At 32.6% G+C, this 10519-nt stretch overlaps 1 long non-coding RNA gene across 2 annotated transcripts; it reads left to right on the top strand.

Annotated features, from left to right (window-relative positions):
* Positions 1-6718: 6718 nt before the first annotated feature.
* Positions 6719-10274, top strand: LOC137488131 (uncharacterized). Of its 2 annotated transcripts, XR_015513671.1 has the most exons (6): positions 6719-6818; positions 7116-7181; positions 7368-7556; positions 7826-7983; positions 8495-8590; positions 9327-10274. It is a non-coding gene; the product is annotated as an uncharacterized LOC137488131 (long non-coding RNA). The 2 variants fall into 2 exon arrangements; XR_015513670.1 differs by lacking the exon at positions 7116-7181.
* The last annotated feature ends 245 nt before the right edge of the window (positions 10275-10519 follow it).

The raw sequence follows: 10519 nt of genomic DNA, 5'->3' as shown, positions 1-10519 counted from the left end.
GCAGTATTCTTAGACATTTGTCATTAAAATAAAGTCATAGTTCACTGCCAAACTTCTTGCTGCTGTGCACCTGATGCAGAGCAAAGATAGCCATTTCCGAGGAGCACCTGGTTTGCATGAATGTTTCAGAGCAAGGGCTTTATAGTAATAATAATAATAATAATAATAATAATTATTATTATTATTATTATTATTATTATTATTATTATTATTATTATCATTATCAGTTACTAATGTTTTTATTGTTTGGTGTGTTTTTTTTTCTTTTTAATAGTTGTTACCAGAACCAGAATAAGAACTATTTGGGCCCTGCTATAAAAACAAAGGGTACCATTTGTTTTCATTTATTTCTTCCTATTTTAATTATATATTGTAATTATTTATTTGATAATTAATACTATTTTATTGCAACGCCAAAGTAGGCCTGTCTTATTATTTTTTTATTATTAAATTTGCTGTTATTGTAGGCTAGATGGCAGGCTTTAAATAGCCTATTTTAAATAACATTTACTCATAACCTTACTAATTCGAGAGCCGAACCTAAAAAAGTTTAAGTGCAATAAGCCTGTACAATAAAGGGAGCCGCAATGCATATTTCTAGCGCATTCTTTCACTCAACAATTATTGCTGGAATAATGAAATAAATTTCAAATTAACTAATTAAACACATTATAGTTGATAAAAAAATTGTGTCTAGTAGTTCCGACAAACAGATAAGCTCGCTACATGTGCGTTGCGCTAATAATTTGACATTTGCTCTTCTTGAGAAAGTGCTACAGCGGGCCCTGCTATTTCACATATAAGGTTAGTGATACGTATTTTAAATTAGTATTGCACATTATTCATTCATTTTCTTGTCAGCTTAGTCCCTTTATTAATCTGGGGTCGCCACAGCGGAATGAACCGCCAACTTATTTAGCAAGTTTTTATGCAGCGGATGCCCTTCCAGCCACAACCCATCTCTGGGAAACATCCACATACACAAACACTTATACAGTAAGGACAATTTAGCCTACCCAATTCACCTGTACCGCATGTCTACTGTGGGGAAAACCGGAGCACCCGGAGGAAACCCACGCGAACGCACCACATTACTGAATTAGACACACAATCTCAAAAAAAAAAAAAAACTTGATGCTTATTTACATTATCTAAAGTCATTTCTTAAGAGGTAGGATCTGTTGTTGTATTATATATTTTCGTTTTAATATGCAAATAATTTTCTTTAATTTGTAATAGGTCCCTCATTGCATAAAATAACCAGCCTTTGTATTCAATATGTTTGTAAATTGTCCATCCAGTTTGACGCAAGCTAAACAACATTTTGGCCTGTTTTGCTTATTAAATGAGTGATTTTCACGGAGAAACAAATCATCCATCCACACAGTTTTGTATAGGACCTGTGTGAACAAAAATATACACTTCATCATAGCCTATAGGAAAATGTATCTGTTTAGAACCAATTTTGTGTTGTATAATTAAAAATATTAAAAATACAATAATAAAAAAAAGGAATAATATTTGAAGTGCAATGCTTCAAAGATCCAATACGCTGCATGCAGAGCCAAAACAAAAACTCGTTTGTTTGTTTAATAAAATAATAATATGAAATTAAAGTGAAATAGTTCCATAACCTGTATTATAACTGTAGTCACTCTAGATGACAAATCATCCGTTGCGCCGGTCAGTTTCACTTTTAATCAAGAATGTGCCAGAACCAAACGAGAATATTTATAGATTACCTCGGAATGAGACCTCGGTCTGTGAAGGATGCAGAACACAGAAACTCGTTGAGAATGGAGATGCATGTTAGATGTTTTATATCCCTTTAGATATTGTAAATAAACAACTAGTTTTTATAGAGATTGTGTCATGTCTTTTCTTTGACGCACGCGCTGAACAGCCTGTAGCCTAAATAATAGTTTAGATTTTATAACATATAATGTTCCATTACTTTAAATGTATAATGTTTTTTAATATTTATGAATTATATAAAATATATAGTTTATATAAATGCGCTCTGATCATTCAAGGATCATAATGCGTTGCATATTCTTGTTATTCTTCATTAGGCTTGATCCATAAATTGTGTATTTTATAAACTGATCGTTTATAAGGACTAAGGTATTAATAACTGTAATTCCTCGAATGGAAAAGTCTTGATTAAAGAAAAAGAGAACTTAATTCGACATATGCATATAGTGCGCTTATTTCTGCGCGCATCGCGCGCTTTACCGAATTACCTTTTTTATTTTTTATGCATTATAAATGCATCTGGCAGCACCGAAAAGAGCAAATGCCAAGTTATTAGCGCAGCGCACAGACAGCTAGCTCGTCTAGTCTGAACCAGGGGTTTTCAAACTATCCATTGCACACCGATCCCATTGCATTTTATTTAGGATAAACCACTTATTTAAAATTAATTAATTAAAAGGTGCGTACTCTCCAATACACCACTGTAGTGTCATAATATTTAATAATTATAATTAAGATAGACACCTGACCTCCATTTAATAAACAATTTATTTGCCATACTCTGTTAATTTGAAGTTTAAAGTTTAAATCATTTATGTTAAACTTAAATTATTTAAAAACTTAAAAAGACTTAAATTTAGTCATTTAAGACATTTTAGGTCATAAGTTTACATACATTGACTGTTGCATTTAGTAGGCCTATTCTGGTCTAAATAAGCTTTTTGCATCTTAGGTGTTTACACACAAATTAAGCAGTTTATACGTACATTTAATGTTACTTTGAAATTACTTTTGATGCAATAAATAATCCTAAATAGTTGAAAGTGTTAACATATTCTTGAAATGTAGTTATTTTATAACTATGAAATTTATTACTAAACAAAGTGAATCATTATGAATTTGCCAAGAAATAATCCACTTTACCACCGTACAGCCATGCCCCACACTCACTAGAACGGTAGAACCTGGACTGTATGATATGTTCTGTATGTAAAATAGAGAAAATAAGCAAGATGCGCAGTCTCATGCAGCCTTAGTGAAATATAGCGCGTCACAGCAATGAACTAAAAATAAAACCACCCTTGAAATGCTGGCGATCTTAATTTTTTCAGCCTACACTGACTGAGAATAATGTTGCACTATTTTATTAACAAATAATTAGAATGTTTTTTTTCCTTCAACACATTCATCATTACTTTTGCCTGTGCAAGTTTTTTTGCGCGCGCTTGAGCGCGAAGGCATCTATTTTCAGGTGCAAGATGCCACTTTGGGTGGCACCAGCACACTCTGCCACACCTGTGGCTATGTCCCTGCCACAATAATAATAACAACAACAACGACAAAATAATAACAAAAAATAATAATAATAAGACAGGCCTACTTTGACGTTGCAATAAAAAAGTATTAATTATCAAATAAATATTTACAATAGGCTAAAGGCATATATTAAATTAAAATAGGAGAAAATCCAATAGAAACAAAAGGTACCATTTATTATAGCCCCATGCAGGGTCCAATGTGTTCTTACAACCATTGAATAACTAAGTAAATAATAATAATAACAATACTAATAATAATAGGCCTAATAATAATAATAATAATAATAATAATAATAATAATAAATTATTATTTTATACAGAGTAGGCTATTATTTAGGCCTACAATAGCTCTGAAACAATCATGTAAACCAGGTGCTCCTCGGAAATGGCTATCTTTGCTCAGCATCAGGTGCACAGCAGCAAGAAGTTTGGCAGTGAACTATGACCTTATTTTAATGACAAATGTCTAAGAATACTGCTGATTTACGTTTTTATTTAATTTATACATACGCAATGAATGTAAGCCTGCTAACTGTGTGTGGTTCGAATGATAGAATATGTAAACTTTGTTTATATATATAATTAAATAATAATAATTAAAAGCCTTCGTGTAAGGCTTTTATTTTGAGGGTGACGTCACGAGTGCAGATTTGGTTGACCAATTAGAGGAAAGTGGGCGTTTCAGCACCGCCTACATGTGTAAAATGAATTTTAAAGTCTTTTATCCGTTTTCCTACCCTAAACCAAAAAACGAAAATCCAGCCAAAATCTCGTTTTTTCGTTTTCTCGTGAGCAAAATAAAAACGGAAAAACGGCCGTTTTCTCCATTTCCTTTATTCCGTTTGAAAATGGAAAACAAATGAACAAAACGTACACGGACCAGCATGAGACCGCGGGTTGATTCGTGCTATTTAATTGGCTGAATCTTCATTTGGAATACGGCCCTATAAACGAGTGAGCCATGTTTGATTAACATCTGGTAAACAGAGATGGTTTATTTTCAGTCAGTATAATGAAATGCAGTAACAAATAAAATAAAAAAGAGAAAGGAATAAATGAAGAATAACGAATGTGTTATAGATGTGACCACAATTATACATGTAAATGGACATATGAATATGTTTAGAAACAAACTTTATTATGTAGTTGATGTGTCTCTATCTAGAAACACAATTACTAGTTAACTAAGGTACAAATAAAAACACATGTATTGTTTTGTAGATAAACCATGAGATAGCAACCACATTACCCATGGTTTTACTACTATGTATCTTGTAGGAAACAAATTTACTTGATACTGTACTATAGTCTATATAACCACAGTGTTTGTAGTAAAATTGTGGTTAAACTATTCGATAATGATTATAGACGTAGCCTATAATGAATATGGTTGTACTGTGATGGTTTTTAAACATAATTACTACACCTTTAATACTGTATAATAAAATTATTATATTAATGAGGATTGTTGAATAAGCGGATTAAATGTACAGCTCCTTCATGAGAGCACAAACAAACGAAAACAGAATTAGCACTACTGGTTGTACCTGAAATCACCCATTCGCCATAGGCCAAACATCACATGAAGAAACAAGAAATCTGGTCTCTACTTGTATCCACTTGTGAGAGAAAAAACCGCAGTATGCACTGATGTCTATGCACTACAGTAATCAGCTAACATAGATATTTGCAGATTGCAGATTTGCCGTTTTTTGTGTAATAATCACAGGTAGGTGAGAAATAAAAAATAATATATATATTTTTATCTGCATATATGTGGTGGATAGCTCCATTGAAGATGTCTTTTTTTAATCTATGTAACGTATAATACATATAATTGCAATCAGAGTTATTAAACCCCCAGATTTATTAGCCCCTCTGTTTATTTTCCCCAATTTCTGTTTAAGAGAGAAATATTTTTAACACATTTCTAAACATAATAGTTTTAATAACTCATTTCTAATAACTGATTTATTTTATCTTTGCCATGATGACAGCACATAAGATTTTACTAGATATTTTTAAGACACCTCTATTCAACTTAAAGTGACATTTAAAGGCTTAACTAGATTAACTACACTGTAAAAACGCCAACTTTCAAAAAGTCCTCTGAACAAAGATTAATAAGTTAACTGAATTTAAATATTTTCATTTGAAATGCTGACAAATAATAGTTAGTTTGTTCAACAAATATGGTGCTTCAATGTGAAAAACTTAAAATATTTCGTTGAACTAATACAAAATTCTTAGTTTTGCGTTGATGCGTGCCCTTCTTGTTGGCGCATGCGCCTTATAAGCTTCTGGCGCATGCGCAATTTACTTCCATAGCTCACTGCAGGGGGTACCTGTCACGTGCGCGCGACAAAACGAACCATCTTTCTTTCTGCGGAGCTACGTGTCAATCGTTTTCATAATCGATTGTATATAATTGTATACATGTTTTTGTGCGATGTGCTACCCATCTGACTGCCCGATCTATTTTACCAGTGTATTAATGATGTGAGAGACCGTGATAGAGCGGTTAAGAGTAGTGGTGGGCAAAGCGAGGCTTCGTGAAACACTGAAACAGTCGAAGCAAATGTGTCGAAGCTTCGAAACGTTTCGAAACCTCACTCTACAGTGACATTTAGTGGTCATTTTTTATATATATTGCACTGAAACAGCTTCAGCAAAGAACGATTGAACAAATTGAGGGATTAAACCCCACTTTGTGAAAGTGGAATCCTACCAGTAACATAGTACAGTGGTTAAGGTGTCAAACATCCATGCAGGAGTAGAAGGTTTCGAAGCCAGTCAGTAGACGTTGTTTTAAAATGCTTTAATACCAGTTGGTAATGCTTTGCTCTTGTATCGTTTTGTTTCAACATTGGTCTGATATCCGAATAAACAATTTGTGAATAAATATGTCTTGTTTTTGTCTTAAAACAGGGTTGTTGCTAGATCAAAAACGGTGGCCTGAAGTTATCAAGAATTATTTATATTATTCATTAAATTTCCCATTTATTGTATTTTATTAATGTCTACCCAAACCCTAAACCCAACCATACTGTAAAAATATTTATTATTGTTTTACAGTGTTACAAAAATGATGCTAAATTGATGGCGTAACTGTAGCTGTATCCTATTTAGGCTACACAAAACAGAAACATGATTAAAATACATAAAACCATGATTTCGAAGTCGGGATTCGAACCCAAAACATCATGCTAAGCATAGAATCAATAAGCAAACCCACAGTGCTCTAAGCCATTTGAGACAGAGATAATTTGGAGACCTTGGCAGTCAAATTAGGATTCACCAGGTCTCGAAACGTTTCTAAGCTGATCGATGCTTTGAATCGCTTTAGTCACGTGACTAGGTGTTTCGAAACACTTTAGTCACGTGACTTGGGTGCTTCGGATCATGCTTCGGTGAAGTGATTCGAAACACTTGCGCTTCGGGATCTCGACACTGTGTCAAAACATCAGTTTCACGTCAGCCATCCCTAGTTAAGAGCAGGCCAACGACGTTTCTGCTAAATCATAGGTATGTATGTCTTTTTTTGTTATCATCTAACGTTATATTATTTGATATGTTGGCTTTGATGTGCGCGTGTATTCTAATACGGAACTATTTGTTATAATTTAGCCGTGAGTTACTTGTTTCGTGCACTTGGTTTTGGCTATTTACATCAATAAAAGTTTAGAGTGAATGTATTTGAAACAAATAGCGATTTCAATCGAGTCATTTGCTTTAATAACTCACGATTAATACAATGAGTATCATATAACATACCAGATCAGGTATCCAAGTCAAATATAACATTATGTCCTGTTTATCTAGATTGCTGTCAGCATTGCGCACATCATAACCTTTTTTCCCTTCGAACCAGAGCCAGTGGAACAAACGGTGACGTGTTTAACTGTGTAATTTGTGTGAAAATCGTGTGATTTTCATGTAATTCATTGCTTGATTTGTTAGCTCGACTAAATGTCTATCATATTCAGACCAACTTGCTTTAACAGTCAGCTAGCTTTTATTTACATAAAAATATAAAGGGCTAAATATATATTTTTCTTTCTTTTTGCTCAAAAGGACTGAAATATTGACAATGACATAATTCAATGCAAGATTTCCTTGAGGAGGTGAGACTTGTTATCATCAGTGAAATTTGACGGTCATTCACCAGCAGATGCAAGAAACCTTTTCTCTTTGCCCAAAAGAAGTTGTTGAGATTTAGCCAGGAAGAAATTAGAGAGAGATAACCTGGACTTTAAGGAAGAGGTAAGTCACTATATTGCAATTGCTTTGGTTTCATTCAAGGTAGTAATGATAATGCTAAAAATAACAAACAACATTATTATTATAGGTAATTCAAAATACATCTGTATTCAGCATTTGAACATTTAAATATTTACATTTACACACACACATATATATATATATATATATATATATATATATATATATATATATATATATATATATATATATATATATATATATATATTATGTGTAAAAATTAATATGTATGTTTTTTTTGTATATTGTAGATCTGCACAGAGTTTTCTCAGATCTGTAATGTAGATCTCCTGAGACAGTTAATCGAGTGACTTGATAAATATACAGCACCTCTCCTGAAACTCTACAGAAAAGAAGGGATTCAATGGGTCCAGAGATGGATACAACTTTAAACAAGATGGATGAGCAGGTACTCATTAAGATTTTTTTTTTCTTATACACCCGTCTGATGTTTTTAACATGTGCAACATATTTTGTCCTGTCAAGAATTTCATGCTCAGGTAATACAGTCTAATAAAACGTAATTGCAACAATTTAATTGTCCAGCCCTTTTGCATTAATTTTAATTGTGTCAAGTTGTGTTTTGATTGTGAGATGGAAGTAAGATAAATAACAGATGTTTCACTTGTTTTGAGTGACCATTTCAAATGAATACATTCAAAGAGGAAAATAGAAAATAATAGCTGTAGTTTTTAACTCAAAGTAATTGTCACATGAAACTAAACATTTTTCTAAATTTGCCAACACAACCATTATCAAATTCCATTGTATGGAAACCACAAAATTCTTTTTTAAAAATAAAGCCATGTGTTTTTCAACAGCATGAATAAAATACTATGCTCATTTAAATGTACTAAGTACATTTTTACTTACAAAACAATAAGATTGTAAAACACCCTTTGTAAATGACTTTCCTTTAGGTCACTGATATTGTCACCGATCGAGAAAGAGCAGCTCTTGAGGGATTGCCAATTTTTCTTCGTAAAAATTATGCTTGCTTTCTCAAGATATGTCTGGTAAGTTACCCATTTTCATACCCTATTCTACATTTATTAGTCTGCTTGGTAACACTTTTAATAGCTGCACGCTATAAATAATTTATTTAGTATTAGCGAATAGTTAATTTATTTTCTGTTAAGCATAACTCTACATGAAGTGCTCAATGATTGTATTTTTTTTAACTTTAATGATTCATTTGTATTACTAATTTAAGTATTGCATTATTTACAAACCAGTTATTTAAGAATAGTTGGTGTTTTTAAGATCATTCAGAATGCTTAAGTACACGATTAATAAACTATTCAAATTAACATTTAAATATCCTAATATTAAGGTATGTAATAATAGTTACTTTGTATGTTAGTATATGCTTTATGAGCTTAACTTCATCCAGTTGTGACCTAATCTAAAGTGAGGACTATTTATGCTTTATAAATCCCTTATGAATGACAATTAAAGGCTCAGTTATATTCTAAACAGGACAATAAACAACTTTCACAATTGAAACTGTATCAAATAAAAGTAAATCTTTGCAATTTTATGTAAAATAAAAGTTTAAAAAATTGCTAAATATTAAAAAGTTGTCAATATATTGTTCAATTATTATATATTATAGACTATTCAAAGTGTTACTGTTTGTATGTACGAAAGTATTACATGTTTTTATTTTCTTTGCATAATAGTAATAACATTAATAAGTAGTAATTAATATTACACATCAATTAATTTTCCCATTACTTAATCTCCTATAAGGACACGGACCCTGAAGACCACAGCACCAGAGATTAAAGGATTGGAATCTTCACTGTGGTGGAAGATGATAATGGCACTTCTGCATCCCTGCAATATGTGATGAACCTCGCTAAAATCTTGGAGGAGGCCATAGTACTTCAGGATATCACACATCTGCCTGCAGCCTTCGCTTACTTGTTCAGCCTCTTGTATAGACTGAATATGGAACACCCAAAAGAACTCAAATATACTTTTTAAGTGATTCAGCATGTTTTATGGAGGTTGGTGGCACATGATCTGCGAGAGTTCAGTTCATTCATTCATTCATTTTCTTTTCGGCTTAGTCCCTTTATTAATCTGGGGTCGCCACAGCGCAATGAACTTGTTTTACGCAGCGTATGCCCTTCCGGCTGCAACCCATCTCTGGAAAACATCCATACACACTCATTCACACATACACTACGGACAATTTTAGCCTACCTAATTCACCTGTGCCACACGTCTTTGGACTATGGGGGAAACCGGAGAACCCAAAGGAAACCCACGTGAACGCAGGGAGAACATTCAAACTCCACACAGTAACGGCAGCTGACCCGTGACCACTTCCTAATGTGCCACTGTTTCAATGTTTTAAGGTCTGTTTTTGGACTTTATGTACTTTGTTGACAAAAGTGCAGTACACTTTAAAGACTGTATGAATGGAGTGGCTTTTAGGGTTTACTCTGATTAGATGATTGTATATTCACCTGGTTTGAGTGTTTAGACACACTAATAGCTTGGTTTTAGTAAGGTTGCCAGTTATTTTATGTTGAGGCAGTGTACAATCTTTTCAAATCTGGAAACATTCAGTACTAGTTGTGTACAAACTAGCCCAATGCTGAACACGGCTAATGTCAAATGCTGATTTTGTATGCAAATGTTTTGGATTGTGATTTGAACACAGTTAAAAATAAAAAAAAGTGAATTGACTATTCTTGTGTATTTAATTTGAATCCTAAAAATTAATAGTAAATGCATAATGAATCAGTTTGTTTTATTTTGTTCAGTAAACTAAAAAAATCTTGTTGGGTAAACATAATCATTTTTGTTCAGTAAACAAAAGATCTTGTTGAATAAACGTGAAAATTTTTGTTCAGCAAACAAAAGATCTTGTTGAGTAAACATGATAATATTTGTTCAGCAAACAAAAATATCTTGTTGGGTGAACATGACAT

The sequence above is a fragment of the Danio rerio genome, chromosome 17, assembly GCF_052040795.2.
Source record: "Danio rerio strain M-AB ecotype USA chromosome 17, GRCz13ab, whole genome shotgun sequence".
Lineage (NCBI taxonomy): Eukaryota > Metazoa > Chordata > Actinopteri > Cypriniformes > Danionidae > Danio > Danio rerio.
Note: the sequence above shows the minus strand (reverse complement) of the source record. Positions and strands in the feature narration are given on the sequence as shown.